Below are 24,724 nucleotides of genomic sequence, written 5' to 3'. Positions count from 1 at the left end.
ATGAGTGCCTGGAGAGCACTCAGCTTTACGATACTGAGGACGTCTCCCAAAGTAGCAGGAATAGCGAACTGTCCCTAGATAGGTTGGAAATAAGTAGCAACAAAGAGGACGCAAAAAATTGCACGAGTTGGGGGCAGACAATGTCTGACACCGAAAGAGAGGAGCATGAGGAAAAGGAGGAAGAAAGGAGATGCGAAAAACTATTCTCAAGGGGGAAAGGAATAAGATGGTCAGACACTAGTGGGTCTGCACCGAGGGCATCAGAGTCAGCCGCACAGTCAGACCGACGCAAAGAAGTATCTCACGGTCAGAGGGGGGTGTCTCCACCACCCTATGTGAGCCAACTCAGGACATTGCAAGGTAGGCGGCGGTGTGGGAACATTACCCCTGCAATAGACAGAACAATCAGAAGAGAGAGAGGGCTACGCGTCCAAATTTCCATTGCTCGAGAAAGGAGGAGCAAGACCACAGTATATTCCATGGCCACACATGGTTCGGGAAAACCTGAAAAATAAGCTTCCAATGCTGACATCGGGAGCCAGAAAAGGGATACACGAGCTAGAAAAAATGACAGGAGGGAACACGTTAGCTATAGGGGATATCAAAGGTCTCTTAATCGCCATACTTGATAGAGCAGACGATGTGTGGACACAGGTAGGCTACCCTGGTGTGACCACAGTTAATACTGCGCATGACGGAGCTCCATTTAACAATTGCAGAGCTGCGGTGTGGAAAGCATTATGATTGCTATATCCAGATACTTCCGACATGGGAGCTATTATGACCCGGAAAATGAGGGAGTCGGAAGACCCGTTGATTTAAATTCAGAATTTCCAAGATGCGTGGGTACTCGAGACTCGGGAACCTTGGGGGAAATCTATACCAGTGTTCTACCATAGATTGTGCCGAGGGCTGCCAGAGCCGGTACAGAAACAGCTCAAGAAATTGGTAGGAATCGAGGCCAAACCGTGGTACAGCTGACCATCGCGCACTACTACAGGCTACTGCAAGAAAAGAATCGCAAAAAGGGAAGCTGCACGGAAAGGTGAAGAGGCAAAATTAGTGCAGAAGAAATTGTCAAAATATGCCCTTGAAGGAGCAATGATAACTAGCACAGACGGACCGAACATGCAACAAGCCAATAATCCACAGCAGAATAATCAGAGCAATACAGGGTTTTTCCGCAGGGGAAGAGAATTTAGAGGAAGAAGATGGCAAAGTAATCAGGGATGTTTTCAAAGTAATCGAGGAGGTTTTCAAAACGTGCAAAATGGCAACCAAGATATGTCAAATGGGCAAATGATCAGACCACCGCCAATATGTTAGTTGTGTGGGATGACAGGGCATCTAGCACGCACATGTAGAAGTCAAGGCATGATGCAAAATGGCCAAGGAACAGGAGCAGGTATGGTGAATCCACCTGTGTTTTTACAGCAGGGGGGAAATGGAGTTGCACAGAATCACACGGTGCAACAGCAAACACCAGGAGCACAGCAAAGCTCGCAACCCCAGAGTTCAATGAGTTTTCCGCAGGGACAGTCTCAACATTCATCGATGCAACTGTCACAGACAGTAAGTGCAGGACAGGCCGCGAACCCTGGAATGAGAATTAACACTGGCAATGGGGGAAGTCCACTTGCACAAGGTGGGACAAAATTATATATGGACTAGGACAGCTCACTGGAAACCCTGATGTGTTCTATCCTATCACTGACACCAGACCCTCACCAGGAACCAAGGGTGGATGTCGTTGTAGCGGATAAAGAATATTCCTTCCTAGTTGACACGGGCACGTTCATGTATACGTGAAGGTACATTTTCCTTGTCCGGCGATGCTATCAATACTCAGAGTTTCAAAGGAGCTACAAGTCGTGTTCCTTTCACAAACACACTTCCAGTCCCTATAGGAGAATGTGATATGAATGTACCTTTATTATATTCAGAACAAACCCCAGTGAACATTTTGGGTCGATATCTAATGACAAAGCTAAATATTACAATCTCGTTCACGGAGGAAGGCATAGTATGTTCAACTCCAGGAATGCACTATGCGAACGTATGCAAAATGATTAGAGCATACACAGGACACGCAGCTATGAGAGCTGTCTCACTAGAGCCAGAAATCTTCGCGTATGGAGTACGTGTGCTAATGGCAAGGCTGCCAGGTCTTGCAGACAAAACCATGAGGACTCCAGATGAATTTCTATTTAGGCCAAGGATACCTATGCACTAGGAAAAGGGACAAGTATTTCCCTTAGTGATACACACAGTTGCAATACGAGGGAAAATGGCTTTGATTGATGGTTGTGATGATTAAGGCCGACAATGGTGCACAGTAATCGCCACTGAAGGATACAGATTGACTGACAACTCTGATGACAATCTGTTTGATGAGCAAGCAGATGAGGGAGAAACAGCAGTTGAGGTGAACCTCAACTTTTGGGTGAGAATGATCAAAAGAGAAGTGCCTCAGAGAATGATGCTAGCACAGAACCATCCTGAATATTTTGTGGAAGAGATTGCCCAGATGCCTGTCTCAGTGTGGACCACAGGCCCCTGTGACGTAGGCTTATTGAAAGGGGTCGGAGAAGTGAAAATTAAACTGAAGCCAGGAGCAATTCTTCCAAAAGCACGACAATATCCCATGTCCAGGGAGGCAGATGAAGGAATTTTTAGTGACGTCAGAGTCATCATGCAATACTGCAGTTTACCCTATCAAGAAATCAAAGGGAGGGTCTCGGAGGCTAATTGCCCGATAAATTATATTGTTGAAGTCGAGTTCCCTTTAGTCCCAAACCTGGCTACAATCCTATATAATATACCTGCTGAGGCAAAATATTTCACGGTGATTGACTTGAAAAATACAGTTTTCTCAATCCCATTGCACAAAGACTCACAAGCCCTGACATCATTTACATTCAGACAGATGCGTATCAAAAGCACAAGGCTACCCCAGGGGTACTGTGAGGCTCCTTCTGTTTGTAACAGAGTCCTGCAGATGGACCTATGCCATACTGCATTAGAAAGTGTTGTCCTGCAATATGTGGGTGACATCTTAATTTGCAGCGCGACAGAGGAGCAATGCAGACACGATTCTGTTCAGCTATTGACTATAAGGCCGAGAAAGGATATAAAGTTGACAAATAGAAGTTACAATACTGTCAACAAGAAGTACTATACATAGGTCAGCTGATGTCACATGAAGGGAAGAGAGTTACCCCAGAAAGAGCTGAAACCATACTGAACACAGCCAAGTCGCACACAGTGAAGCAGATGCAGAGTTTCTTAGGCCTTTGCAATTATGTCAGGGCATGGGTGTTCGATTACAGCTCGTACACCAAACCATTGCTTCAGGCCCTAAAGAAAGCACAAGTGACGAAAGAAAAGATTGAATGGTCTGAGACCATGGAGGAAGGATGTGCCAAACTCAAAAGAGCCATTTGCACAGCACCAGTTTTAGGGATTCCCAATTATGCAGAGGAATTCTACCTGTTTTCACACACAAATGGCAGCATTATGACGGCAGTGCTCACACAGAAAACCACATTGGAGTACAAGCCCCTGGCATATTATAGTGGAAATTTGGACCCAGTGATGAGAGGCCATTTCCCTTGCGAACAAAGTTTAGCTGCCACAGCTTTCGCCATCAAGAAAACTACTACCATTGTAATGGGATGCTCAATGACGTTGTACGTCGAGCACTCGCTATTTGCTATTCTAGAGAAACCGAAGGGCACACTAACATCTCAGAGAGCTTCTGCGTATGAAGTTATCATATCGAATCCATTGATTAAAATAGTCTGATGCAAAATAGTGAACCCAGCTATGTTCATAGCCGAGCCAGTCACTGAAGGAGAGCCAATACACGACTGTGCGAATTATGAATAATTCTATGATGAGATTCCCAGAGTGAAAGAAAATGCATTGGCAGAAGGAGAAATTCTTTGTTGACGGTTCTTCGAGAATCGATCAAAACGATGGAAAAAGATATACAGGCGCTACTCTGATGAAACCCACGGCAAACGGAGAATTTCGAGTGCTTCTCAGTGCACGATTACCATCTCATTATTCAGCACAGGCTGCAGAATTATTAGCGTTGATACTCGTGATTGAGAATCACGCAGACCAGGAAGTAATGGTGTACAGTGACTCCGCCTATGGGACGTCCACAGTGCACGCAGGCTTAGTGCGCTGGAAAAGGAGGGGCTACCTCCGAGTGTATGGCACGCCAGTGCAGCACGCAGCCTTATTGGACAGGCTGATTAAGGCACTACAGCTCCCAGTGGGCATAGCGGTCGTGAAGTGCGCCGCCCATACGAATGGGACAGATTTTATGTCACAAGGAAATCAAGCTGCAGACACGGAAGCTAAGCGTATGGCATCCAAGAGCGAGACAATCATGGATGTGGAAGTCACTAACATAAATGAGAAAATGATTGTCGCACGGAGCGAACCTGAAAGTTACAATATTATGGGGCAGACACAGTTAATGGAACTCCAAGGGGAGGCACCACAAGAGGAGAAGAACTTATGGAAGTGGCAAGGGTGTTCTTTAAACCCCTCGGAAAGCTTGTGGTGACAAGACAGCACTGGTAAACCAGTAATGCCTGTAGCCCTGTTAAAAATAGCGCTGGAGCAGTTACACTATCCAGCACACATGACAAAAGAGAATCTTGTGGCAACACTCGCGGAAGACTGGTTCATACCGAACTTAGCAGAGCATGTTGTATTTTTTATGGTGAACTGTATAATTTGCCAACAGTTCACAGCTGGGCACACACTAAAAGTAATCAGAGGAGTCATCCCAAGGCCCAATCGACCTTTTCAGCACTTGCATGTCGATTACGGCGATATGATTCAAGTATGTAACAGGTACAGGTATCTAATTGTTGTGGTGTGTCAATTCTCTAGAAGGATAGAAGCAGGTCCATGTACACCCCCAGACTCTACCTGTGCGGCCAAATTCCTAGTGAGAGAGGTATTCCCCAGGCGGGGGGTATGCAAAGTCATGAGATCAGATAACGGGGCTCACTTTGTAAATGAAGTTTTTGAGCAGATTAGCTTGTTGCTTGGTATAAAGCACAAGTTCTCGTCGCCGTATGATCCGCAAGGTAACGGGTTATGTGAGAAGCTCAACGGCTTAGTAAAGGAGAGGATAGCCAAGTTGAAGCTTCCTCTAAGAAAGGGATGGTTGCACTGCCTTCCTTTGGCACTGTATTCACTCAGGAACCAACCCGGTTCCGACCATCATCTTACGCCGCATGAAATAGCCACAGGAAGAAGAATGCACACTCCACTGACACCCCGAGACAGAGCTAGATGTGATGCCCAGTCAACAGGAGAAATCTTATGGTCTGAAATACAAAATTACTTGAATTGCATGACATCTTGCCTTACTGTAATTTCAGGCTAGCTGCAGCGACGACGAAAAGGGTGCAAGGCAGCACGGAACACAGAAGGATATTTTACTGCAGACACAGCTCAAGGACTACGTCTTCCATCCATCTTCCCTGGAGACACCGTCCTGGTAAAGAATCATACGAGGAAAAGGTCGGACGAGCCAAGGTTTAACGGTCCCTTTACAGTGGAAGACTGCACTCCCTCTGCAGTGAAGCTACAATGAAGAGGAGCTTGGATCTTTCTGGGTGACATCAAGCCATACATCGGAGAAGGCCCCTTGCCTGCACCCCACCGGGAGGAGACTACAGACGACAGGGGAAGAACCACAGCACGTGCAGACGTGATCCATTATGAGGAAGAAGGACGCATGACCAGCAGTAAAGTAAAGACAAAGAACTTTGTGCAATAGTTGTGGCTTCAGTTTGGACATTCCTCTGAGCAAAAAAGGGGATAAGGACATTAAAAAAAAACAGACATCCTGCACAAAATGGTGTGTGTGCAGGACAAGAGAGAAGGAACCCAGGGAACATTGAACTGGAACCACCGCGCAGTGAGAAAAAACTGGGGTACCAGAATAAGAACATATCTGGACTCGGCCACATGAGGCGAGAACAGGGATTTTCCTCTTTGGATTTATTGACTAAAGACGCAAGACACCCCCATACCTGAATCTTTGATCAGTATAGGCGCAGAGTTATCTAGCACCACTGCAGGATTTATTCCATCGTTGACACGCGTCTCCATTAATTCACGTGGAGATTGAGGTTTGATGATCCTCCACCTTTTGACATTTCGGAGTGGTTGCAACAGAACCATCCCTCTCCTGAAGAAGGTCGCTTCTATTTGCCGGCTTTAATTAGGGGCCTATTGTGACGACCGAAATATATGTTGAGTTACAGCAAATAAGCAATATGCTATTTGTTTTTGTATTAACACTTACTGTAATCACCAAGAGGTGTTGAAATGTATGTTAATATATTGGTTCTAGGTGGTCTTAGTACCACAAGTGTGGAATATTGACATGTATAGTGAGATTGTGAATGAATGATGGAATGAATGGTGGTGTTTAAATGTGGATGTTGAGCACAATAAATATTTGTGTAAATTGCTTATAAACAAATATCTATATTTTTTTACAAGACTTGGTTTTGTTTAAATGTGTACAGATCTCATTTCGCCCAGGTTCATTTTTGTTGTTCCATTATATTTAGCCTGTAGAACCTGTGGCAGTAAGGCAATCCCAATTTCGAAACTCATTGAAATGGGCGACTGAAACATATGATCCTGATGAAGATGATTATGTCCAGGACATAAGACAAGAAACAGAGCTCATACTAAGAACCAAGTGATCAGGTACGAGAAACCTGGAGTGAAAGGAGCTGAAATCAGATGGGAAGTGAACAAGAAGCTAAATGTCCAAAGGAAAACTCAAGAAGAGGCTTGTGGATGGAAAAACAGAGGCCAAATGCAAATCTGGGGAACAGTACTTTCACCAGATGGATGGGAAAAAGGGGTAGTGATTTACAGGGCATGGATGGTCTTCAGAGCCTGCAAAGAAGCAATTGAAAATGCACAAAGGATATGCAAACCATTATGGCCAAAGCTTGCAAAACTGCTGACATGGGTCGAAGACAGAGGAGGACCCTTGCAGATAGTGCCACTGGAAAGGCCAAAACTGTGCTTCAGGACTAATGGTACAAGAAAGATAGGAGAGAATCAGAACTGTGGACGAATATTTGATGCTCCAGGAATGGTGCATGCAACTGCAGTAATAATGGATCATTATTGGGCATGTGGATCAAATGCATACATCAGGCTGCCGAAAAACTGGGGAGCTATATGCACAATAGTGAATGTCCACGTTCCAGCATTGGTGATCCCGAAAAGTGACCTGAGCATTGACAGTTTCCCGAAAGCAGATGCTCACCTGAGGAAGAAGAGATCTGTGGAACTGCTGAATAGAATGAAGAGAGAAAATTACTTTTCTGCTAAATCAGAAGCTTTTCATGCAATCCCATAGGAACACAGGCTGTTCAGCCTCACCTCATCAGTGTTCACGACGATCTTCATGCCAAGATTCGAAGTTGGAGCAAACACTAAATGGTTGCAGATAACCAGATGGGAGTTACTGCAGACCATCAGCACGACCATAAAGGGATTCAATGCAATAAAGGAGGAATTAAGGGCAATCTGACTGACTCTCCAGAACAGATATGTACTTGACATGATCACAGCTATGGATGGATGTGTTTGTGCAAAAATCGGAGAATCATGTTGCACATTTATACCCTCTCACAATGAGGAAAATGGAACTCTAACAGTACCCATAGGTATGCTGACGAAGCTACAGAATCAGATGATCGATGAAACTGACGAAGTTGATGATGACAGCTGTTTTGGATAACTATTCTCATGGGTTCCACAATGGATGACAAATGCATTCAAGTTCCGGGGAGCCCTTCTAGTGATGATATTGCTATGGTTTTTGTGTTATCAAGATAATAATCTCTCTGTGCCAGAAAACTGCGAAAAAAGCCATAGGGATGAAGATCATGATCGATGTCAAGCCAGGATGGAAGCCCAAAAACCTAACTGACGAAGAAATAAGAGACTTTGTGAAGGCAAGCATTCATGCACCAAAAGGAACAAAGTTTCTATACCCCAGGAAGCACAGACATTATGTGGGAAGATGGGTTTACTGCAGCCCAAATGGACAGTGTCAACTAATGACGTGGAACAAACACGAACACGTAAGAACAGCAGGAAGTCTAAAAGGAGTCATAAAGATATGGACCCCCAAAGAGACATTTCTTCAAACCATCATATATAGACCCAGAAGATGAAGAAAGAATGGACCCAGGCGATGAAGTAAAGGTGAATACAGAGGAATCAAAGAAGACCGATCCAAAGAAGAAGGTGAAAGTGGTCGATGGGGGGAGTGTAGAGGAGGTCCCAAATACAGCCTGCACTCCAACCGTCCATTTTGAAGTACCAGGAACGTTCACGCCGAAGTATGTGACGTATGATGAGCAAATAAACCAGCAGAGAGCCGCAGTGGGGCTCTGTCCAGTACCTATCAGAAGAGCAGCACCTATTGAAGTACCAGTACCAAGGAAACCATGGACATTAAGGTATCCATTGAGGAAACCCTATCAACAAATGAAACGAAATGAAGATCATCTAAATACAGTCCCTGAAGAGACCAAAAAGGTCTTAATGGAAGACGAATGGTGACGTCATGAGAACCCGGACTGATTCACATATAGAAGAAATGACAACCAGAGAATGACGTAAAGATACGAAACGCCATGAACCAAGGATATCGTGAACCTAAAGTGAAAAGACGATGTCAACTGTAAGAAGCTCAAGCCAGGAGTATAATGAAGATATTCAACCAGTTTACACGTGTACATATGCTTGGAACCGCAAGAAAGCTAAAAAAAAACGTGCAGCTTGCTATGCTTAGTAGAAAGATAGTGCGTCAAGCACCACCTATACATATCTACCTCAAAGATGTACATTATATGAGTACACTTCCACCTTGCACAAGAAGCAGAATCAACCAAAAGGTTACTAAAAGGCCACACGAGAAGAGTTTCATTTTTTGAAAAATGAAGAATAAAGCAGCAGAAACGAAACAAAGCAGAGGCAAATCGTGCTGGGAGAAGCAAGGAGAACCAAGGTCGTATCTGTCAAGATGGACGACCAGTAGCTACTATTAATTGAAGCAAGGGACAGAATATACTGCTCCGAAAGGTCAAGATAAGAAGCCGAAGACAGGTGGTGGGTGAAACGAAAATCAAATACACAAATTATGTGGAAAAGAGGCAAATTCACGGTGTCTGAATCACGTGACTAGCCGAGCAAGAAGAAGCAAGAGTTTCACACCTACGCATGGCAGCAGGCCAGGCAAAGATATCAGAACTTTTCCAGACAGGAGATGCAGTCTCGAGGCCAACCACAGTGAAATAATTGACACATAGCTACTAAAGTGATGATTGACTGTAACAATGGTTGAAGGAAGGCCGGGGAACCAAGGGGCACCCCACACCTGGCCAACCATTCTGCGTGCTGCTAAGCAAAGTGGAAAAGTAGGCATGGGGTTGGTGCCAACCCAATCACAATGGACCAAGTAATCTATGGTCCTATAGTTAATAGAACCAATAGGATGTCGTACTTTTTTTGAAGGAAGGGCTTAGAGGCCCACCTGACAGTGTTTACCCAATCCTCTCACTCTGTTACCATATACAGATATAGTACCTATATTAAAGTTACCTTTCCTGAACCAATAGAATTGCATGCCAACTTTTAAGTGTTACACGTCAATGATGACGACTTTTTAGTATAAATGTTATGATTTTTATGTAGTTCGTTGGAGTTGAAGCGAGAAGGAAGATCGCGCCACTGCTGATATTTACAACTCCCCGTTTGTTTTACTTGTCATTAAACCGACTCCCTTTGCCAAACCGTCGAGTTGTCATTATTGATTTGGTGGTGGAGTATTTAATCTGCACCGCCATCCATCTCACGGGTGCTGCTATCTTGTCTTAAAGTGCTTGTGGGCAAACCCCGACTCTATGGGCCGGTGTGGGGGTCCCAGAGCACAGCGTTCATTGATTATATTCCTTCCTGCAGTGCGCATATCGGAGTACCAGCTGTTGGAGGATTCTGGTTACTCGATATCAGAAATGACGTCAAAGCCCATCCCCTTATATAAATCACACGTCATTCATACTTCCAGTTTCATTCGTCTAAGAAAACATATAGAGGTGGCTGGCAAAAAGTGAGCCATTTTGTATTTCCTTTTTTAAAGACGTATTTGCATTATTTTCCAACTGCCCATCCCCCCCTTTATATGGCCACCCCATATAACAGACATACCTTCATTCACTCCAACACCCACGACCAGTGTCACACAAAACAATTATACTACTAAATTCCTAAAATAAATAACATGTCGGTGTCAGCCATCCTTGCTTATTCCTGGAGAGGAGAAAAAAGGTTATCAAGAAAGAGAGAACGAGGGAGAGAGAGAGAGACAGAAAGGGAGAGAGTGAAAAAGAGAGAGAGACAGAAAGAAAGAGAGAAAGGGAGAGAAAGAGAAAGAAATAAAAGAAGGAGAGAAGGGAGAGAGGGGAGAGAGGGAGATGCAGGAGAGGGAAAGTGGGAGGGGGAGGGAGGGAGAGAGAGAGAGAGACTCTTGTTCCACCAGGGCCGACTGGGTTCTGGACCTTCAAAAAATTATTTTTGAAAAATCAAAACACTGAAAAAAGATTAAAAAAAGAAATAACAATAAAAAATGAAAAATAAAAGAAAGAAAAAAGAATCAAGCATGTGCCACTGCACACCACCCTAGAAAGGATCCTTAATTTTTTTTTTTTAAAGATTCTTCTTTAGCTATGTACTCACTTTGTTGATTGAGCTTTGCCTTGTCTCAGGTGCTCTTCGGACATCCGAGAGATGCACCCAATATCGAACTCCTTCATACGGACAGCGAGAGGAGTACAGAATGCCACCTCCAGGTAACAATGGTCCAGTTGTAATAAGGGCAATGCTGTGTATGAAACCATGGTCTCGCTTTCTACAGGGGTGGCCACTATTTCTCCCCCCCTTTACTGATCGCCACTACCGCCCCGTGTTCCTCCGTCCTGTCCCCTGGTCAATTATTTATAACCCATATACATATAATATGTCTCCTTCCGTCAATGCATGAGCCGTTCATCAGAGTGGGAAAATAAATAAAACTCCTGTACATAATCAGGAGTTGCTAAAACAGGAGCCATGCAAATAGCTTATTTTAAATCCTCAAATTGTCTTGTCATTTCTTCAGCCCACTCCAAGTCCTCTGCCCTTCCCTGAGACGTTGTAACAGTGGCCTTGTGTAGACTGTGTAGTATAGATCCATGCACTACAATAATTTCATAAGCCCAAAAAACTGCTACATTTCCTTCACAGTACTGGGCCTAGGGGCGGCGGGTACTGCAGCCACCCTCTCTGTTAATATTTTTTCTCAATTGCAAAAATGAGTTGTCCGAAGTATAGTACCTCCTGCTGGCAGTGCTGTAGCTTCTTTATATCTGCCTTGTACCCTCTGTGAGACAGCAATTGCAATAATGCAACAGAATTCCTCTTGCACTGATGTTCATTTTCACTACATACCAACTGATCAGCCAAATACTGGATGAGTGTGCTAAGCACCTGACTTCAATGTAATCTGCACTGGGGTCACATCTCTCAGTAACCCAACATTGTGTGGATTAACAGTCCATAATTGTGCTGACACATATCGCATGTCCTCCTCCAAAAATAAAAACAGCTGGGTCAGCACTGCCATAAGGTGGCACTGTACCTTCCTATACTGCACCGTGATATCACAGGGGATGCAGATTCCCAACATAATTTGCCCATTTTGCACACTGTCCTCAAATAACTCATCAGTCATTTCCTTTAATTATACTATCACTCCACTCGCACCCGTCCTGGTCTGTTCCAATCAGGACTACTCTTTTTTTCTGACACTACTAGTCCTTGTAAATCTAATTACAATATTGCCCCTGCCACCATCTTGGGTGGCACCATGGGTTGGAAAATAAAATCTGTGGGCACTCGCCAACACTTTGTCACAATTGGAGGCACTGTTTTTACTGATACCCTAATACCATAAAAGTATATCCAGGACCACAGGAACCCCATGGACTACTGACTCGCTTGCCATTGCATTGATTATTACCATTGCTCGAACTACACACATCCCTGGAGTGTAACATACTACCCCTTGATCTGTGAATGATATAGTTATATTTAGTTTACTGAGCAGATCCCTACCCAACAAGTTCACTGGGGAACTCTCTGAATATAACAAGGGGGCTCGTACTACCTCCCCTCCCACTTTTACATCCAGCGCCTCAGTGTATGGAACCATATAAATAGCCCCAGAGAGTCCCTGCATGTAAAGAGGTTTACCTGATAATGGAAAGTTCCCCTCCATGATGCATGATTTAGTTGCACATGAATCTACCATAAATATAAATTGCCTGTTTCCTATTTCCTCCTCCAATAAGGGCTCCTCTTCAGGATGTGCGGTTGTCAATAGGATTGGACATGCAAGTGCTCTCTGTGGGCTGTCCTAATCAGAATATGTATTTGTCTTGGGGAATGAAAAAGGGCTGCCCCCGTCATTGTAACTCCTTGGAATGGAGTGTCTGTTCCCACTGCCATCCTGTTAAACTGTGTCCCCTCACCCTGTTGTAGTTGTTGCTCACATTGCCCTTGCCTGTCAGTCCCATAAGTGAACTTATTTTGACCCCCTCGCCCAAATTGCTGTTGTCCCATTCCATCAGGCCGTTGGAATTCCTGCCCTGGAGGTGATGGCCCATGATCAAATCTCATCCCAGGCCTGTTCGTACATTCCCTTGCGAAAGGCCCCCATTGCCCACAATACCAGCACTGTGATGTTCCCAATCCTCCTGCCCGGCGCCCTATCCTCCCAAAGCCTCCTGCTCTTGCTCCTTGAAATCCTCTACTTCCCCTTGGTGCTCCTTCATACTGCCACTGTGGGTTGGGGTACTGTCTCCCAAACCCATTGTCCCTGTCCTGCTTCACCCAATAGTGCCGCCATTGTGGCATTTCCAATTTTAAGAGTGTCTCCTGTCCTTTCCCCCTGAGCCGGTGCCGTCACTAGTGCTTGGATGACAACTTTATTTAGTTTCTTTTCCACTAGTTTTGCCTCGTCCGTTTGCCGCTTCTGGGCTGTCTCCCTGTCCCGCTCCTTGATTCTCTTACAATGGTGGACTATTATACTTAGTATCTCCGCCCACCCTTTGGTTTCAATTCCCACAATTTTATCTAGTGCCTTCTGGACCTCTTTTGGTAATCCCCTCTTTACGATAAAATAGAAAAATGGTACTGTCTCAACTCTTCACATTTCCTGTAACTTATTTATTTTTATTGAAACTTCAGTTTAACAATATAGAAAGTAACTTAAGAATAAACCTAACTGGGTCCTCATCATCACCCATTGTGCACTCCATTAAAGAACGTATGTCAGGGGTATCTGGGTACATCCTTCTTAGGGCATCCCATACGCTTGCCCTTACGTCATTAAAGGCTGCTCCATCATGTTCATTATCTGCAAGACTTACCCCAGCCCTTGCCCATATGTTCCCAGCATGGTCCCCAACTATGGTGACCAGTAAACTCTTAAAATCTCCCAGTACTAAGGCTACCCCTGCTGTTTTCAAATTCATAGATCTATTTACTAGCTCTGGCTATAAGCTGGGGGAGAGCTTTAATCAAATTATTTTTGTCTATTTCAGGCCATGGCACATACTGCGTTATGCCTACTCCTTTATGTAGAAGAGGCATCTGCATATCTATTTTGTCTTCTACCCATTTTGTAGTATTCTTCTGATCTTGCACTACCATGATTAAATCTGGTCTATTTCTTAGTCTGTCCCTCCTCACTGCCTCATGTGGCAGGTACAGATTTTTCACTACCTCCTCTCCTTGATCTCCTTCTTGCCCTGCCTCTTCATTATTTCCACTTTGATTTCACACATACACACACGCAACGCGACTCATCCAGCTAACTATCTTTTTTAGCACAAAAGACAGCAAGAGAAAATAGACAAAAAATAATTAACTAAAATACAGGCCCATTCCTTATACCGAGCCACTACTGTTTTTCCTTTATATCCTTTGTAATACCACTTTCCCCGCATTTTTTAAATATGCTAAGGATCCTATTGCTTCTATCGTCATAAAAGAATAATGCGTGGTACTACCTTCTCAACCTGTTATGGCTGAGTACCACTTACCTCCCAGTCCTTATAATCTGGGGCTCCCTCTCATCTCAGTCTTTTATACGCTGAGGATCCCTTTCATCTCAGTCTTTTATATGCAGAGGTTCCCTTTTTCCATTATGAAAAGTAGAAAAACAGAAATATGTGACAATTTCAATAAGTAACCCACCTCTTATCCAATTTACTCCTTAACACATCACCTGAAATCCTATTCCATAATACATCACCAAAAGTATCATTCACATCACCATACTATCATTCACATCATCATATCATACATACATGTTCCCATGTTGTTATCACTTGTAAGAGTATACTCACATAGGCGTGCTTCACTTGAGCTTTCCACCATTACGAAGTCCCCGCCTGTCTTTCTGGAGCCACGCCCTGCTTCAGTGAGCGGAGAGGATTTCTTTTAAAATTGCTTCTACTAAAACCGCTCAAGAAACATGTGTTTTTTTATTTAGGGGACCGGTCACTATAGCTGGGCGTGGTTTACCTACAGTATTTCCAATTACATTTTTTCGAATGCCATAATGTCGAAAACATTTGGTCGAAATGTATTTTTTCAAATGTCTTTTTTTTTAAAATTTTCTGCTCGAAATGGGGGTTCCCGCCAACCCCCTTTTTTAAAAAAAAAATCTTTTTTTACTCACAAAACCAAAAAAAACCTGTAAATGAAAAAAATGAACACATTCGATTTTTTTTTTTATTTTTTTTTTTTTATTTTTTCCAAATGTTTTCGACATTATTGTCATTCAAAAAAATGCATTCGACATATTAACTGGATACCGCTGGGCGTGGCTGACTGGCCTGGGGCATTGCAAAGTACAGGGGCAAGAAACTAAGATCACGTCGGGGTCACCACTGAAGGTTAGTCCAATTTACAGGGGTACCCCTTAAGTATACGGGTACCCCTAATCAGGCTCACATCAGATTAATGTTTACCCCTATAGGGAATTAAGTCCAAGAGTCTTTATCTTGCAAGGATAACAAGTTTAATCTGTACAGAAATGAGGATGGGGGAAAATAACTCTGCTCCCCGACCGACATTCTGTCTCTCTTCCGTGGCTGACTCCTGCAGACTGGTGCCAAGGAGGAGCCTTATATACGGTTTAATTTGGATACTGGATACTGGCACGTCTTGTCCAAAACTGTCCTTCCCTTACAAGGGATGCTGCAGTCTTCCTTCCTGCATGGCTGGGTTTCCATTTAAGACAAACTACTTAGCATACTGCTAGCTATGCAAGAATACATCGTAGCTCCTGTTTATCATCATTTTGCTATATTATAAACATTTATATATAAACACATTTTCCCGTCATACTCTCCATACTTCACTCAATATACTCATATTTTATCTGATCCAGTAATTCCCCTTAAAACCTTATTTTCCTATACTTTTACATTGTGTACATGAGCCCCAGCCTGCGTTGGTTTTTGATGGACAGGAAACAGCTGCTAAGTTATGTGCTGGCCTGCCAGCGCTAGCAGAGCACCACGGCAATGCCTGTAGTCTATTTTTAGCAGAGGCTGCATTCCTTTGGGCACTGAGCATTCTGCTCTTTACTGTTCTTTGAGAAAAGCTAAATACAATTTAACATTTTTACAAATCAATTCAGCTAATGGTTATTTACACCTTATATTTCAATACTATCTTCAGTTAGTGCCTGGCCATGTCTATGTGTGATTATGTTTGCATGAAAAAGCTTTCTCAGCGCTCTAGTGCTTAGAGAAGTCTTGCCTAATTGTAAAGTGCTTGGGGGTGCAGGAAGGCGCTAGCTCCTCCTCAACACTTATCATTTTGTGAACACTTTATTTTCTTGTGAACACTATCCCACACTATTTTGTAGCATAGCAGTAACGATTAGCAATAGTTTTCTTTGTGTAGGGCCTTTTTATTTGACTAGACTCTACTAGAACTGTATTATTATTATTTGATGGTTGTAGCTTGCTCCCATTTTAGATTTCAGTTTAGTTTAGATGATTATCAAACCCATTTTACACTTTAATAAACACCCTTGAGCTGTGATCACTTGTGTCTGTCTTACTTTGATACCATGCCTTCCTTACAGTAGGTGAATTCTGTTCCCTTGATGTACAATTGTAATTACTTATGTTTTGAATCTATTAAGGTTGTTTTACCTGCACTATGATCTGTCTGTTGTTCTGTGGAGATTGTGTATCTTTATCCTTTTGTGAACATGTTTCAAATGTATGGTATGGACTCAGTATTTGTTTTCCCCTGTGTGAAGCCACGATGTCTCTGCCAAGTGATATGCTGTGGTGAGCTGCACAATACCCCTGTAAAGGTTTTCAAAACAATAACTGCCTCTGTAGCAAATGTTCTTAAAGAAAAATAGGTTATATACATATGGTAAGTTACATTTAGGTTTAGAACTGCTTACTTACCAGTGTGTATGTTGTTTTCCTGGTAGATGTACCTTGCTATTACTTTGTGTAGGTTGTTACTACCCACCTTACCTTCAAGCAAGTGAGCAGTGTATTTTAGCAATTGAACATTCGGTACAGTCAGCTATCATGTACCCACAGACTTAATAACTTGAGTGTGAATTATTTTTTGTGCTGGATAACTTCCCTTGCTTTTCCGTACGTTACTGCAAGCAACAAATGTTATACTTACCAGTCGGTGGGTTTGTAGAGGAGAAGCCAAGTACTCCTACTGGAAGTCCCGCCCCAATCCTGACTATATGTTGGCAACCGGAAACTGCGACATGCGCAAGGCCAGTAATGGTACCTATACCGCTGAGAGTTCTTGAAACAAGGTATCCATTAAGGAAACCCTATATGTATCCGCTGAGAAATGACGGTCTTCTGAAGGATGTTGTGTGAAGTGGGAAAGAAAATGAAAGAGAAGATTGGTGATGTCACATGAAGCAGAAATGACGCACCTAGAAGAGATGCTGACGAAGAAAGAATATAGACCTTATATGATGGCGAAGTAGTGATTGAAGCAACATTTCGGTAGCAAAATGAAGATTGCACGTGCGCAGAAGCACTGAAGAAAATGCTAAATCAGTTTACAATTGTACAGACGCTGTAACACAAGTAGAGGAAGTATTCATGAGGCTGGCTACGTAGTAAATAGATTGCAGGCGAAATGCCAATGTATATGGATAGGAATGTATAGAATCTGGATGTTCCACAACGCATTGAAGTAAACTTGGACCCTGTGAATGAAAGGGTTGGAAGTGTGGCGCAGCAGAATAGAATAGTTGAGGGCGAAGGAAGCTACAAGAAGGCTTATGTGGCCCAGTGCCAAGAGTCGGGGCCGCTGAGAACCTGGTTATCTACCTGAAAGGATACAATAACGTGAGAAGTGAGTTGAACCCCTGTTTGCCGTGCAATAGAAAAACACTAGAGGCACCCGGTTTTCTCCATTTAATGAAATAAAATACAACAAAGGACCTCAAAACATGGTCTCAAGTCACATGGTCAGATTAAAATAGACTTTGGGGCGAGCTACACCGAGACCAGAAGATAAGACCATACATTTGCTCCCTTTTGTTCTCAGGCACACAGAGCCTGCACAAGGCCAAGTTCAAACCTAGTAATTGAATGGTAGACCGCAGGAGTGATGATGGATGTTGGGCTAATTGGGTGGGGAGGCATGACTAGGCCGACCTCCCAGCACCTGCGGTACCAGCTTGCGTACTGCTAGCGAGTGGAATATTCCAGAAGGATACAAGTGTGCCAACCAATTATAGAGGGCAATGTATCAAATAGCCCTATAGTTTGAGAAGCCAATAGGACATTGTGTATTAGTCCAACACGGAAGATGACTTGCACGTGGGGTGGACTTAGTTGTCCACCTGACTTTAGAGACCCAATCACAGCCCCATACCTCATAGAAAGTATATGTAGATGTTCCCCGTAGACCAACCACAATCCCACTTAGGTTTTATTACTCTGCCACATAGTATGACGTCACTTATGACACATTTTTGCTATATAAGGATGTTTTTTATTAAATGTTTTCGAGAACTCATTGAGCGAGCGGTGCAGCGTCCATTGATGCCCGTTGTACTCCCTGTTTTAACAAATGTTATTAAAACAGCCGAGATGTTGCCAAACTTCTTGAGTCGGTCTGATTATTGATGTATGAGTAAGGTATGAATTCCCATCCATCTCAGATACTGTTACATCATCTTAAAGGGCACACGGGGGTTCAGGTTGTTGTTATATTGGGCTACTTACCTTTTCTTTTGCATGTTGCTGACTTTGTTATATAGTTTGACATTCCTCTCAAATAGTTATACCTTAATATTACCCAGTTAGCTACCATTCCCTTTTGATAGCTATCCCTTAGGCAAAGGCTGTTTTACTGACATGAGTATATAGCGTCTGGTCTACTGTATAACTTAATTGTATCTTTGCAAAAATGAAAACCTTTACCAGTGGGTCTTGGAACAAGATGAGTGTTGAAATGTTGACAACATTTGTACTTGCCAGACTTCTCAATGCCACAATACAAAAGCTGAGCGTATCAAAATCATTCAGGAATACAAACAAAAATTCTGAACCCTAAGGCTCCAAAGATAATCTACTGTATTTGCCTATCTGGATGAGGTCCACTTCTTTTTGTCACATGGCCGAGGGAACACACAACTACAGACAATAGAATAAAGTTGTATAGTTTTACTAAACAATAGTAAAACATAAAATGATTGCATGGAAATTGTTTCAGGATGGCTGTAACATAAAGGTTTTTGGACAACATAGTTCTTAAAAGCAGAATTACATATGAAGGATGGCAAATAAAAAGGCATACAGAAAGGTCCAGGCAGGAAGGTCTCCTGCTTAGTGATTTCTAGAGCTCAGTTTGTATCCTTGCTTCTGGGCACCACAAGGCCACTCTGCTTCTCTCGAAATTTGAGGACTTCCTCCCTTTGCCAAGTCTCCCAAAAGTCCTCCTATTCTTGGGGTTCCCCTTCTCTCCATTACTTACACTCATCGTCCGGGCCAAGGGGCTCTACCACTGTGTTACACATCTCCTCTTCTGAGATTCAGAGTCCCTCTCTCTCTCTCTTACTGTAGCAGAACCCTCTTCTGGGCTCACATGACTCTCCTCCCCCTCATCGAAGCTACCCCCTTCCTCTGGAGTTCAAGGCGCTCTTCTTTTCTGTTACACATTCCTTCTTCCAGGGAGCAAAGTCAGTCTCTCTCTTACTACTTTTCACCCTCCTTCTCTTGGGTCAGCGGTCTCATTCTTCTAATCTCAAGAGGATTTCTCCCTCGCCTCACTGGAGAACACCCCCCTTCTCGGCTCACAGGGCTACCACCCCCTTGGACACCCTTCTTCTGGGGTCCCAGAGGCTGACCTCTTCCTGACGGGAGAACTACCCTCTTCAGCGTGGCTCTTCTTCCCCTCACTGGAGCACTCTCCTCTTCTGGGTTTCAAGAGCTCTTCCCCCACACTGAAGCACACCCCTCTTCAATGGTTCAGGGGGCTCTTGTTTCCCTCACTGTAGCACAACCGTCTTCTAGAGTTAAAGGGGCTCTTCTCCCCCTCACAAGAGCACACCCCTCATCTGGGATCAAAGGGTTCCACTTCGCTGGTCCTCTTCAACTTTTTCAACAAAATTCCTCTCCTCAGCTTCCAGTTCAGAGGCTTGGTCTGTGCACCGTAGCCCGAGTTGTAAAGGCCTCTCCTTCCATTAGCGAAGGCAAACTTTCTAATTGATTAGTTAATTGGCTTCCTATTCCAAGCCAGGGGAGGAAAGTCTTTAAAAGGTTTGTCACCCTTTTGGATTTCTTTCAGTTTGTTTGCCATGCAGGAGCTGATGTGTGCCTGCTGCTCTGCTCCTGCCTTGCTTTCTGAATATCCCCCTGCACAGAAATTTGTTTTGTGGATTTTTGGTGTTTAAAATGCTACCTCATGGGACAGGAACACCTCTCGTAAGTTCCTACCCCTACAAAATAATGTTCCCTTTGGGAGGGGAATGGGAGTATTGCTCTTTTTAAATGCTGCAGTTGCAGGGGTGAGTGAAAACTGTTCTCCTTCACAAGCACTATTCCTGGGAGGTGCGAGTGGGATAAGTTCATTTTTCCCTTCCAGGAATCTGCACCTATTGACTAAAGGGACCGTCTGGATGGGCTAGTATTTCTCCATAGCATATATTTTTCTGAATCCCATGAACATTCCAGAATCTACTCTGGGTTTGCGATTTCTAAATCTGATGCTTCTGGGATATATAATCCTGAGTACCCTTTCTTTCTGGGACGTTGTAGTTCCTATCTAGTCGCTCTGTCATGGGGTTCAGTAATAGGTCAAGGCTGGATAGCCTAACATTCTGGGTCTAATCTAGAGGGAATCTCTGATAGTGTCTTTGGGAAGAATTCTGCTGAGTTATTCTGCAAGAGCCTTAACCCCCTCTTGGGCATTATTTCTTCGCCTTCCACCGGATAACTAACAGAATGCTTAACTGGTCGGGTTGGAGTGAGGATCAGAGTCCTGTCAGTCATACTCTCAGGCAGACAGTGGGCTGGATGTAATGTTGGCTCTGTGAGAGGGTGAACCTCAGAGGTAGAATTATGGACCTGGAACTGAAAATGGCCCAAGTAGCTATTCCAACTAGAGCTCAAGAGATAGCCCTGAACATGTTTGAAGCAGAGCTGGCTGACAAAGCTTTCCAGTTTGAACTTAAGAAATTAGAATTAGACAGTGCTTAGGTCAGCTTTACCAAGAGATCTTCTTCTGAGTCTCCCTCTTGTCTTAAGCTTCCCAAGGGCTTTGTGACAATGTATGTGGAGGGGAATGATATATTAACTTAGTGGGAAAGATCTGAGTAAGCTTGTGAATTGAGTCGTGTGGCTGCTGAGAGTCATGCCACGTGTCTTTCATCCGAATTCCCTCAGAGTGCATGTAGTGCAATTCTGAAATAAGTGAGTCTAAAAGGATCAAAGATGAGAGTATGAGAGCAGCTCTCACTCAGACATTTGGAAAGACTGCCTCTCATTGTTCGAATAAAACTTTAGGGAGCTCAAAAAGAGAGATGGTATCCAGTAAGTGTTGTGGGTAAATGACTGCCTAAAACAAATTTATGAATGGATGAATAGCAACCAGGAAGACTGATTTGAAGGCATGATTAATTTAGTTATGTTGAGCATATCGTGAATGCTTTTTCTCCTAGGTTGTATCAGCACTTGGCAGATTCCATGGAGCTAGCAAAAACTGCTGACTTGTGGATATCACATAGAGTGAAACAAAAAGGTAAGGGGGCTCCTCACAGAGATGTGTAGCAAGAGATTAGGGTTGAACTAGATGCAGAACTCTCTATGGTCAAACATATGAACGGCCTTTCCTCATCTAACACCTACACAGCCAAACTCATCTCACTAAGCCGCAATTTCCTCTCCCCGCAGAATTGCCCCACACTAGCCCGAGCACTCCGCAAACTCGACTACTGCAACGTGCTATTCACAGGCGCCTCAGGGAAAACACTTGCCAAACTCCAGTTACTTCAAAATAAGGCCCTAAGAGCAGCCACAGCCCGAATTGAATTTAAAACGCTCTGTCTCGCTCACTGGTGCCTCCACAACAACGCACACGCCTATCTCTCCCACCACATCGCTGCCAAAATCCAAGCATGCCCTTTTCGATCCACAGCCAGCACCACTCTCTTCACACCCTGGTTCACTTAAAAACGAGAAAGAGGCTCAAGCTTCAGCTATACAGCACCATTACTTTGGGACGCAGTGCCCAGTTTCATCAGAAAATAACCCTCCTATAACAGTTTCAGGAAACTTTTGAAGACCTGGTTGTTCAACAAATATGATTAAGCGGCCTCATGACGTTGAATTTTAAGACTGTGCATATGTGACCGGTCGTCCACACCACATGTTTTACCCTGCCATGTACAAGCAATGTGATACCCTCGGGTCTTGGTGCCATACAAATGCAATAATTAAATAAATAAATGGTATATTTCTCTCTCCCCACAGGTCCACAATATAGAAAATGGTAATATTCATGGAGCCAGGTCCCATAGAATGGGTGGCACGTGGAGCGTCTCTGGGTGAGAGGTTCAGGCTGCAGTAGAGCATCCCAGGGGCTGAGCTTGAGCTCATGGGTGGAGTCAAACATAGACGGATGAGAGACGGGATTGTGTGGTGCCATGTTAAGAAGAGGGGTGGGGTTGATGGTTTTTAGTTGACCAAAGAAATGATGATGTAGAAGCAAAGTCCCCTGTGATCGGGCGGGAATTTGTGAGACAGTACTACACTCTATGGAACCAGGGTCTTGATTACTTACACAGAATTTGTGGGAAGAGTTCCTTGCATGTCCATGGAGGGTTGGATCCCACTGGGAAACCAGCAGATGCAGTATATGGCCAATCTGAATTCTACAAGAACGGTATGTCGCTAGATTTCAAGGACTGCCATACAAAGATCTGTCATGTGTATGCTCATGCTATGCTGAATGACAGAGTTGTTGTGGGTGAGCTGTCCAACAATAGGCAGTCCATGTGGAGGTTCATGCAGGCATTTGTACTGGCACCTGAGTGTTCTGTGGAATACAAATTCTATGGGCTTCATTACAATTGTGCTGGTCCGGAAACAATGGTGCTGGTAAGTCTACCGGCACCGTTTTTTCCCGACCGGCACACTACAGCTCTGCAGACGGGTGCCGTCCTGCCCACCAGGGTCAGACCTGCCGGATGGGACGGCACCCGCCTGCAGAGTTTTCACTTGGGCACTGGCACTGTTGTTAATGGTGCCAGTGTTCCTGTCTCCCCATTCCGATGGAGTTCTATGGGACTCCATAGGAATGGGGACTAACAAAATTACCAGCATCTGACTTCCCGGCCACCAGACTTGGAATAGCCTGGTGGTACCGGGAAGTATGGTGCCGGAAATGTTTTACGGGTCTGGCGGCAACCCACCGGTAGCACCAGCAGGATAACTGCCGGACCCGTAATGAGGCCCTATGTCGAAAATGAGATTTTCTGCTATCCATATGAGGTATTTGAAGACTCCGATACTAAGCCTCCTTAGGAGGACTCTGAGGAGGAAGAAGAGGAGGTTGATGATCCAAAAGAAAAGCTGCAAAGCCCTGAAGTACCTGAAGATGATGCCGGCACATACTATGATGCACCAGCAAGCTTCAATGACCCGGACAAACAGTTGGAAGAACCAATTGCAAAGGTGGAGCCAGAGCCTGAGCACGAGCCAGAGCCTGAAATACAGGAAGAGAAGTGTGAGCATGAATTGGAAGAACAGGTCCTGGAAGAGGAAATCATAGGAAAAAATCCAAGGTCCTGTTCCAAAACCACCTGCTCGGGCAGCGCAAGAGGACTTGCGGGCATTCTCTTGGACATCAGTATCCACTAAGCACCTTCCACCCAGTGGTGCAGTCGGAGTGTCTGGAAAGCCACCTCATGTTGTAAAGTTCCCAGCATCTCATCCCCATCCAGAATAGAAATCTGATTCTCAGGTTTCTGCTCAGCGACCTCCTCAAAGGGTTCTAAGGCTAAAGAAGCAGCGGCCAATCATGCCACCACCAAGAGGACGTAGACCTGTTCGGGAAGGTGAGAAAGGAGAATTTGATATGAGGCGCATGATCAGGTATCCCAAGAGCCAACAGCTTTTTGTTGGCAAGCTGTCTCATGATGTGGACAAGTCTGAACTGAAGGATTTTTTCCAGCATATGGCAACGTTCTGGAACTTTGCATAAACAGTGGTGGGAAAAACTCCCTAACTTTGGCATTGTGGCATTTGATGATTCTAAAGCAGTTCCGAAAATCCTTGGCAGCCGGCCAATCATATTCAGGTGGGTGGAAGAAAAGAAAACACCAGATGACTGAAAAAGGTGAGAGGTGAGATAATCGTTGCCATGACAATGGACTAGGAGGAGCGATTAGAGGACCATCACGCGCTGGGATGCCACAAAAGCCTGGATATGGGATTGGAAGAGGCATTGTTGGACTACGTCAAAGAATCCACCAATATGTTGACTCATAATGGCACAGAACTCCCATTCCTCTGCAGCATGTTTTTCCCATATTGGGCTCCATGGAAGGCTTGCGCAACTTGATGGACTCCTACTTTTGATACTGTCCATCTGCCCCATGTCTGGCTGGGTTTTTTTTCTTCTAGTTTTGTCCCAGGTTTCAGCTTTTGTGAAACTAAATTTAAGGAGAAGTGGATAGTTTTAAACAGAGATCTCCCAAGTTCACTGAAAATATGCACTGGAATTATTTCTAGGTGGTTCTGTTTTTCTTTTTAAAGGATATTTGTTAAAAGAATTGAATTTTGGTGAATTTCAGTGAACTGAATAAGCTTCCTCATCACTTGCACATTGCCATTCTTTAGTGTGACCACACACTTGAGACACAGTCAGAGACTGTAAAGTATCATACCTCTTCCTACCATCGCCACATCTCAAAAGCTGTGAGCCGCTGACATAGCTGTTTAAATCACTTTCCCTTTGTGACACAGCCTAGAGGAAAACCAGTATTCATCAGATTCTTTTAATGTATCTTAACGGAATCACAGAGAAA

The 24,724-nt window shown here is 44.0% G+C and overlaps 1 pseudogene; it reads left to right on the top strand.

Moving 5' to 3' along the window:
- The window catches only part of LOC138452909 (ras GTPase-activating protein-binding protein 1-like), a 28,906-nt pseudogene extending 4,878 nt beyond the window's left edge, over positions 1 to 24,028 (top strand).
- Positions 24,029 to 24,724: the final 696 nt, after the last annotated feature.

This window comes from Ambystoma mexicanum, chromosome 4p, assembly GCF_040938575.1.
Source record: "Ambystoma mexicanum isolate Mex_15411 chromosome 4p, UKY_AmexF1_1, whole genome shotgun sequence".
Lineage (NCBI taxonomy): Eukaryota > Metazoa > Chordata > Amphibia > Caudata > Ambystomatidae > Ambystoma > Ambystoma mexicanum.
The sequence above is the reverse complement of the archived record's forward strand: the minus strand, read 5'-3'. Positions and strand labels throughout refer to the sequence as shown.